Below are 10,014 nucleotides of genomic sequence, written 5' to 3'. Positions count from 1 at the left end.
TTCAGTATCACCCTGTCCCCCACGATAGCCATTCAAGGATTCCACATTCTTAGAGGGCAATAATGAGAAAAAATTAGCACACAGTTTGAGTATCTTTTACGTCTTTAACTTTTATGCATTCTTTCCACATAGAATAGTTTTAAACCCACAACATCCATAGCATAAACTCATGCCATATGAGCTCTATACCAAGCTCAAACATGCATATCATTTCATGCATCATCCGATTGGGAGATCTCCTTGATCAGACAGAATAACATTTCCATAATGTGTCAATATGTGTAAATATATGTCATTCATCATATGCATCATGACATAATTTAAACTTTGCATTTAATATAATTTTTATAAAAGATTGCACCAACACACTAAATCAATAGACCTACATGCTACTTAACATCATGCCACAAACTCATTTGGTTCACCTCTTGAACCATCATATGCATTCGAACAAAAAACAGTTCACTCCTAAGATTGTTAATGCAAAAAATAACCTAACATTAGAAAATATATCTTAAATCACATAAAACGATTTAGGCTATGGGATTTTAACTAAAGGTTCTTACATATGTTAATTACATACTCTAAAAAACTCAGACCTTAACTCATTAAAGATCTAAAATTAATTTTTTTATAAAACAGATTGTTTTCTTATCACAAAACAATTTTGTCTAAGTCTGTCTCTCCAATAAAAAATCAATGATAAATCATTCATGAAGAACTAGATGCTAGGATTTTTATTGTGGGTGACTTGTTATGTCATATTCAAGCCCATAAAAACCCAGAATTTAATTTGATTCCAGTAGAGAGTTAAAAATCTCACAACACATTATTTTTGTTATTTGATAGAACATGTTTTAGAAAATTACAGATTTTAAACAAACTTTCATAAATTTTATTGTCAAACTGTGAGAGATCGACCTCTAAGATTTTAATTATGTGTTATTCCATATCTATACTAACACATCTTAAAATCTTAGTCACATATTTTGAGTATTCTGAGAGATATGATTTTTATAAAATATTCTGTCTCCACAGGCTCATTGTTAGGATACAATTTTTGGGTCGATTTATAGAGGGCATATCTCCATTCCACAAATCTCCAATCCACAAATCATCTAAGTCTGGGATATGAAATGGGATTATTTCCATATGTATGAAATATCCTATAAATTTTCAAATTTTATGGGTCTACAGTTTGAGAGAAACAAATTTATTGTTCTAACTTATCAGATCAAAATAGACAAAACAAATATAACTTTTTAAGAATCAACCAAAAAACTTCAAAATTTCAAAAATAATTTCAAGAAACCCATCCAATGATTTTAAACACATCAGATTATTCATACACATATATATCATGTTGTATAAACAGAAATCTAACATATAACATGAGTATAATACGTGAAATCAATCATTTTTTACAAGAAAAACATGTTTGCCCTATACTATAAATCAAAATTCTTTTTACGAAAAGAATAAAATTAATCCAACCTAAATCATCTCTACATAATCCATAAGAGGAAGATTTAATGCTTGATTGGTCTATGTTGACCCCATACATACTGAAAAACATAAAAATCTCATACTTTAATGCGATATTGTTCATAGAGAATAATTTCTTAATGCAACGATAGTCTCCACAAGGCTAGCCGATCCTCCTTCTTCCTCTCTTTCCTCCTCCCAATGTTGATCTCTCTCTCTCTCTCTCTCTCTCTCTAAAAAATGTGAGTGGGGAATAAAGAGGCTCAACCTATCTTAAATAGAGGAGCTTTGGAGTTTCCTACTTCTACCCAACTTCCTAATTCTCAACTAATTTTCTAAAATTTGGACTCCTCAAGTGGTCCTATGATTGGACTATGGATCATCTCCATTAGGGTGGATCCATATTCAAAAAATACAAAAAAAATTACAAATCTATTAACCAATAATAATCAATTTTCAAAACTCAGATCTTGGATTGAGCGAGCGATCCCACCATGATCGCCATTATGTGGACACCTTCCCTGTGGGTTTTTAAAAAATACAAAAAATAAGGTTTTCCACTTAAAAGTATATTTTTAAAATAGATCCGAAATGGATTAGGATTTCGAGAAGGTATGGGGACCATTCTTCAAGGTAAAGATCCTTTCCTCTTTTGACGAGTAGGGATCAACCAAACTAGAAATTCTCAATCTTCATTTTGAGATAATGACATTCAAGAGTTTTGTACCTTCGTAGTTGTGGCCTAAAAGAAAATCGAGTTTGGAGGTGGGAGCCACCAAAACTCAAAAAAATCACAAAAGACAATGAATATAAAAATGTTAGACAAATCTAAACTTTAAAAATACATAAATAAAAATAAAATGCTAGAAGAAAATGGGAGCTAAGTATCACTTCGGGCTTAGGTAGCCCTTTCTACGATGTTGACGAGCATAAGAGATCACAAACAACACCTCGACTAACCGTAAACTCCAAAGAGGATAAGACTAGGCTGATCTGGACCCTAGGCTAGGTTGACTAGGCTTAAGAGGGCTAGGTCAACTAGACTAGGATTCACAAAGTAAGGGCATAAATTCTTAAATTTTCAGATCTTGTAAATAGGAGAGAATACATCTTTTATTTATTGTTTTTTAGGCTTATCCAAATATGTTTTCTACATATCTGAGATCCATCTAGATGAACATATGAGATTATGATAGGTTTGAATTGATGGTTTAGACTAGGATATGGTCTAGTTTTCTTGGAGGAATTTTAGGTTTAAGGCAAGAAATTTTGGAATGGATGGATTTCCATTCTAATTTTTGGAAAGCATATCTGTCCCAAGGGCATGCAAAATAGTGGCAGATGATGAGTTAGTCTCGAGATTTGTTAACAAGATGTTGCACTGATGACAACCGGTGCTAATGATAACTTTAGAGTTAATGAGAAGTTAGGTTATCGTTAGACCTAAGTTGTGACAACAATTGATGACTCGGGTCTGCCTTGGTGACAATTGGTGGAGATTTGATGACAACTTAGGGTGTCATTAAGGGATGGTGACACTTTATCACTGAAATAGAAAGTCCTCTAACAACACTTCAAGGATGCTAATGACACTTCATGGCTGATGATGGTAGCAAAGGATCACTGACGACAATTCAAAAGTGGTTGGCAACAATTCAACGAGATCTAACGACATTATAACGTGTTGTTAGAGATTGAAAAATTATTTTTGTCATAACTTTTGATTATGGTGTTCATTGATGTGATTTTTGGTTCACTGAAAAGCTGAGAACTCCTCTTCAACTTTTCTTTTGGTCAAAAGTCTAAAAAAGTGAGTTTAAGAGCTAAAAATCAGATTGAAGGTATCTTTGCTTTGGAGAAAGACACGATTTTAGATAAAAAATATCTCGGTCAAACATTGGGTGTCTATATGTGCATACTGTAGCAGATGCTTTTGATAGAGATCAAATGGATGAAGGTCAAGGAATAGAGGATGACAATGTTTTCTTCTCTTACAAGGATCTCATAGTATAAACACCAGCTTATCGAGCAAAGGAAACACAACACCAACAATTTGCTTCAGTTCTAGATCCACAGCCTACTCGATGAGACTTTGAGGTACTATTTTCCTAACTCTCTTTATTTCTGTTTGAGACTCACAATCTGTACTTTTGAACTAACTTTTCTTTCGGCTTCTTGCCAACTTTTTTGACAAGAGGAGAGACATATATGCGAGGCGTAGATCGAGAGTCTGCAAGATGCCTTGTCCGAGCGAACTGCCTATTCAGAGGGAATCCAGTCAGCAGTTGAGGAGAGCCAGCGTACTATGGCTAATCTAAGAGCTGCTTTAAGGGAGAGTTAGCACACAGTGGCCGATCTGAGAGTTGCTTTAAGGGAGAGTTAGCACACTGTGGCCGATCTGAGAGATGCTTTATAGGAATCACAGAGAGCTCGAGACTTAGCCTACGAGGAGGCTGAGATGGTTGCCAAGGTGGAACTACTGCAGCTTTAGACTGACCTAGCTCAGGTGGTACTCTTTTTTTTTTGGATTTTTAATTGAAAATATAGGTCTTCAACATTTAGGATAATGATATAGAGATCATATCTTGTTTATGCTATGGACCCACTTTTATTTATATGACAAAGACAAAAGCAAAATATTTTTGAAGAGACTAACACTAATTTCTTTTTAAAAATCTTTTGCAAACAAAGAAACATGTAGAGTATTGTGAGAAAGTGCAACTTCTTCAATGAGAGTTGATGTTGATGGAGAAGTTGCTTGCCCATATGGAAGGTTTGATGGCATTCTACCAAAAGAAGCTAGTGGCACATGAGATCCAGATTCCAACACCTGGAACAAATAACTCTCGAGGGAGACCACCAACACCACTGTGGAGCTGAGCGGAGTGACCAGAGACACTGCAGTGTATGGATCAATCTAAAGAGCAGCTAGCAGAGATCCATGAGCTATTAACTGATCCGAGTAGGGAGCTGAGGATAGTCAAGGATCACAAAGATGATAGCTTTCTAGTTTTATTGTTTTGATTCTTCTCTTGTACATAACATGATATGCTTGATGAACTTGATGATTATACATAATTTTTTGTCATGATATGTTGTGCTATGCTTTTTTTTTGCTATTATTCCATGCATGCTTGAATGATGAGAATGAATTTGAGTTGGTGTATGTGACTTTGAGTGTAGGAACATACAGATTGAACAATCTTTTGAGCTAACTCTTGCGAACATCTTCAGGCCTATTTTTTTTAAATTTTTTTTACAAAAGCTTGTGCTCTTGTTTGTGCTTCTAATCGCCTTAATTCCAAATGATCTTTTTTTGATAAAATTTCAAGTTCAACTACAACTTTCTTCCTATTTTTAAAGTTATCTTAGGTTAAAAGAAGTGGCTTGGCATTTACCATTACCCTCCTTATCAAATTTTAACCAGGATCAAGAGACTACTAGTCATGGGGACTTAGAATAGGACATTTGTAGTACTAGCCACATTTTGGTCCTTTTAGAGATTAGGACCTTATTTGTCACCAAAATAGGAAAAGTACCTCGGGGATCTTTTTGTGCCCCTAGGAAAGAGAACATTGGAGATAAGTCCAGGTTCACCCAAAGTCAATTTACTTTTTTATGGTTTTTTCTAACTATTGACCTCCCTATTTTCTGAGGCTGACTAGAGATTCTCTCAGACCGACCAAAGGAGGTTAAAAAACAAGGTCAAGCAAGAGGTGACTTTGTTCTGCTACTGAGCTCATAGAGTAGGTCATCTAAGGAAGTTCTATATGGTCTAGCATTTCAAGACATTAGATTGCAAATCTTCATGATTCATTTCTAAGAATCCTTGGTCAATATGCAATGATTTAGGTGATTCTGCTTCATTGCCAATTCCTTCTTCCTTAGGATAACATTTCTATCTGGACTTCAGACTTTCGTAGTTTTTTTTTTCTCTTTCAAAAGACATAATTTCATAAGGCAATGAGAACATTTTCAAAAACTTTTATTTTTTTTCAAAAAAACATTCTCGATCTAACAATAAAACTTTTTCAAGTACATTGCATTGACTGGATCGGGCAATTCCACTGTCGAAATTGATTAACCAATACACGGTCTCAAGTAGAATTTGTTTCACAATATAGGGTCCTTTCCAATTTGGATGCCACTTTCCCAAGGGGTGCGAGCCCACCGAATTAATTTCAAGGTCATCCCGTTGACTTGAAAAGATTGCTAAATCATATGCTTAGCATAGTATCTTTCAATTCTTCTTTAATATTCCTCATTATTCTCAATGACGAGGAGTATCTTCTCATCTAGGAGATCTAATTTTGCCAATCAAAGCTCTTGCTGGGCTTCTAGAGGCATTTCTAGAGCAACAACTACCCTGAGAGAGTGTAATTGAATTTGCAGAGGTAACACAACCTGAGTCCCATATACCAACTCGAATGAAGTGACATTGGTAGGAGTGTAAATGGTGGGACGATATGTAAGAAATGCATCATGTAATTTTTCATGTCAATCATGACTAGTTTTTATGATTCTCTCAATGATGTGGATGATGGTTTTTTTGGTAGCTTCGGTTTGACTGTTACCTTGGGGGTAATAAGGAGCTAAAAAATGTTGGGTTATGTCAAACTTCTTATACATCTTCCTGACTTTCTTGTTCTTCAAATGAGAACCATTGACGCTCACTAGGTCTTTAGGAACACCAAAATGACACACAATGTTCTTATGAATGAATGAATGATGATACATATTGACCTTCTACTTAGGACAAAGATATAAATTCAACCTATTTGGTAAAGTATTCAATGGCAGCTAAGATATAACAATGATCATTGGATGCATGCAGATGGATGATACCTATGACATCGAATGCCCATATGAAAAATGGCCATGGAGATGCAACATAATACAATGCAGATGAAGGTGCATGAATGGCATCGGCATGCTCATGACATGGTATGCATTTCTTGACATGAGAGTAGCAATCACAATCCATGGTTAACTAATGTTATTTTGCCCTTAAGATCTTCTTGACCACCATCTAGACACCAAAATGCCCTCTACAAAGACCACCATGAAATTCCTCCAGGACTTTTTTGGCTTCCTCTTCATCCAGACACCTAAGCAGTTCACTATTGTAACCTTTCTTGTATAAGACACCACCAAGAAGATAGTATCACTGAGATAATCTCCTAATGGTCTTCTTATCTCTAGGATGGGTATTCTCGAAAAAAGTTTGACTTTCTAAGAAATTCTTGATATCATAGAATCAGGGTTTTCAATCTTTGGGAGCTTGATAATTGACCTCTTCCAAACTAGCTTCCTTTTTCTCACTATAGGTTGGCTTTCCTAATCTCTTGATAGAGAATGCTGATTGGTCTTGCCCTTACTCTATTTTGGCAATGAAAGCAAGGTTCGCCCAACTATCAGCAAATTGATTGCTTTCTCTTCCAACGTGAGAAAATTTGTATGATTCGAACCCTTTTACTAACTCTGAGACGATATCCACATAGAGAGTCAATTTTTCATGCTTGGTTTTTCATACTCCTGTGACTTGTCGGATCACCAACAATGAATTAGCTCGAATATGAACCTTCCTTGCTTGTAGTTTAATCAAACATTTCAGTCCTTGAATTAGGGCTTCATATTCGACTATATTATTGGTGCATATGAAATCTAATTTGAAAGCCTAAAACATGTTCTCACCAACAGGAGTGACGATAACGAATCCAATACTTGATCCATTAATATTTTGAGATCTATCGAAGTATAATTGCTAGATTTTCTCTTTTTCTTCATCCAATGCTAGGATATCCTCATTAGAAAAAATCGTCATTTACTCCATTTTCCTCATTTATGGGCAAACATGCTAGATGATTAGCTATGACTTGCCCCTTGATCGATTTCTAAGAGACATATTTCAGATTTAATTTCATCAATAAAACTTGTCATCTTGCAATTCTTCTTCTCATGGCTGGTTTCTCAAAGACATACTTGATCGGATCGAGCCTAGACAAAATTCTAACTTCACATACTAGCATATAATGTCTCAATTTTTTAGTCACCCAAATAAGAGCTAAGCATATTTTTTTCAATCGATTATATTTCTTTTCATAGTCCATGAAGGTCTTGCTAATGTAATAGATACCATACTATGTTCTTTCATCGTCTTCATGTTGGGCAAACAAACATCCTAAGGCCACATCATATATCGACAAGGATAGGTGCAAAGGCTTTCCTATGGTTGGAGATTTCAAAACGAGGGGGGGGGGTGTCCAAGATATATTGTTTGAGTTTATCAAAAGATTTCTAACATTCTTCATCCCAAACAAATTCCACACCATTTCTCAGGAACCTATTGAAATGTTTGCATCTAGTGGCTAGGTTGGATATGAATATTCTAATTGCCTAGATTGTTTCTTGGAAGCTCCTCAATTGCTTGAGGTTGATAGGTGGAGGCATGTCCACGATGACTTTTATCTTTGTAGAATCTACTCAATACCATATTTGCTCATAATGAAATTGAGGAGTTTTTCTGACTTGACACCGAAGACACATTTTTTAGGGTTCATCTTGATCTTATACTTGGGCGTTCAAAGACTCTTCTTAGTGAATCAAGGTGGTCACCTCTAGGCCTAGACTTGACTAGGATATCATCTATTTAAACTTCTAAGCAATCATGGACCTGGTCATAGAAGATAACGACCATGGCTTTCTGATAGGTTACCCTGATGTTTTTAAGACTGAAAGGCATGACAATATAGCAAAAGGTACCCCACGGTGTGGTAAAAGAGGTTTTGGGTTGGTCAAATACAGTTAACTTGATCTGGTTATACCTTGAAAACTCATCCATGAATGAAAACATCTATATCCAGCAGTACTATCAATGATGATGTTAATATTGGGTAGAGGAAAGTTATCCTTGGGTGTAGCTTTGTTGAGGTCCCTAAAATCGATGCACACTCTAACTTTTACATTGTATTTTAAGACAACAACAACACTGGCTAACTATTCAGGGTAATTTATGGCTCAAATAAAACCTACCTTAAGCATATTCTCAAGACTCACTTTGACCTGGAGTTCAACATTTTTGTCAATCTTCCTTAGGTTTTACTTGATGGGCTTAATTTGGGTACAAGATAAGTTAGTGTTCTACAAGTTCTGGATCTAGACCTAGCATATCTTGTTATGACCATGCAAAACATATCCTTATACTGGGTTAAAAATTTGACTAAGGTCTGACCCTCTTCTAGGCTTAGCGACATTCCTATTCTAACGACTTGAGGGTTCTTTGAGGTTCCACAGTTGACTTCTAGGATTTCCTCCCTAACCACCGAAGAAGGATTTTCTTCAACAACAACAACTACGCCTTCATCCCAAAACAATTGGGGTCGGCGATATGAACCAAAAAAGAAAATCATTCTGGGTCTTCCACATGAATCCTTCTCCTCCAATCATTTCTATCCAATGTCATGTCCTCAGTGAGGTTCAAAGCATTCATATCCTTTCCTATCATCTTCATCTAAATCTTCCTAGGCCTACCCCGACCTCTTTTAACTAATATATTTTCCCATTTCTCCATCCTTCTAACTGAAGCATCATTAGGCCTTCGACGAATATGTCCAAACCACTGTAAACGATTCTCTCTCATCTTATTTTCAATGGGTGCAACGCCTACCTTCTTACGTATCTCCTCATTCTGAATCTTATCTTTTATTGTATTTTCACACATCCATCTAAGCATACGCATCTCAGCTACACTCATTTTTTGAATATGATGTCTCTTGGCAGCCCAACATTCCGTACCATATAGTAAAGCGGGCCTAATAGTCATCCTATAAAACTTTCCCTTCAACCGCAATGACATTCTATCGCACAACACTCCAAATGCACTTTTCCATTTCATCCACCCAACCTTTATCCTATGATTTACATCTTCATCAATTTCTCCATACTTTTGAATGATAGATCCCAAATATTTGAAACAATCATCCACCGGTATTTCTTGCTCACCAAGCTTCACTACACTCCCATCACTACTTCATTGCTTACTAAACCGACATTCTATATATTCTGTCTTACTCTTACTCAACTTAAAACCTCTTGCTTCCAATGTCTGTCTCCATAATTCTAACTTAGCATTAACCCCAGCTCTAGACTCATCAATCAAAACAATATCATCCGCAAACAACATACATCACGACACATTTTCTTGAATTGATCTCGTAAGCTCATCCATCACAATCGCAAATAGGAAAGGGCTTAAAGCAGATCCTTGATGTAACCCAACCGTTATCGGAAAATTGGTTGTCACCCCTCCACAAGTGCGGACATTAGTTACTACTCCTTCATACATATCTTTAATTATACTAATGTACTTGAGAGAAACACATTTCTTCATCATTGTCCACCAGAGAACGTCCCTAGGTACTCTATTGTATGCCTTCTCCAAATCAATAAAAACCATATGCAAATCTTTGTTCCTCTCTCTATATCTCTCAATAAGTTGTCTAAAAAGATGTATAGCTTTCATAGTTGATC

Source organism: Nuphar pumila, chromosome 15 (assembly GCF_984573655.1).
Source record: "Nuphar pumila chromosome 15, dmNupPumi1.hap1.1, whole genome shotgun sequence".
Lineage (NCBI taxonomy): Eukaryota > Viridiplantae > Streptophyta > Magnoliopsida > Nymphaeales > Nymphaeaceae > Nuphar > Nuphar pumila.
Note: the sequence above shows the minus strand (reverse complement) of the source record.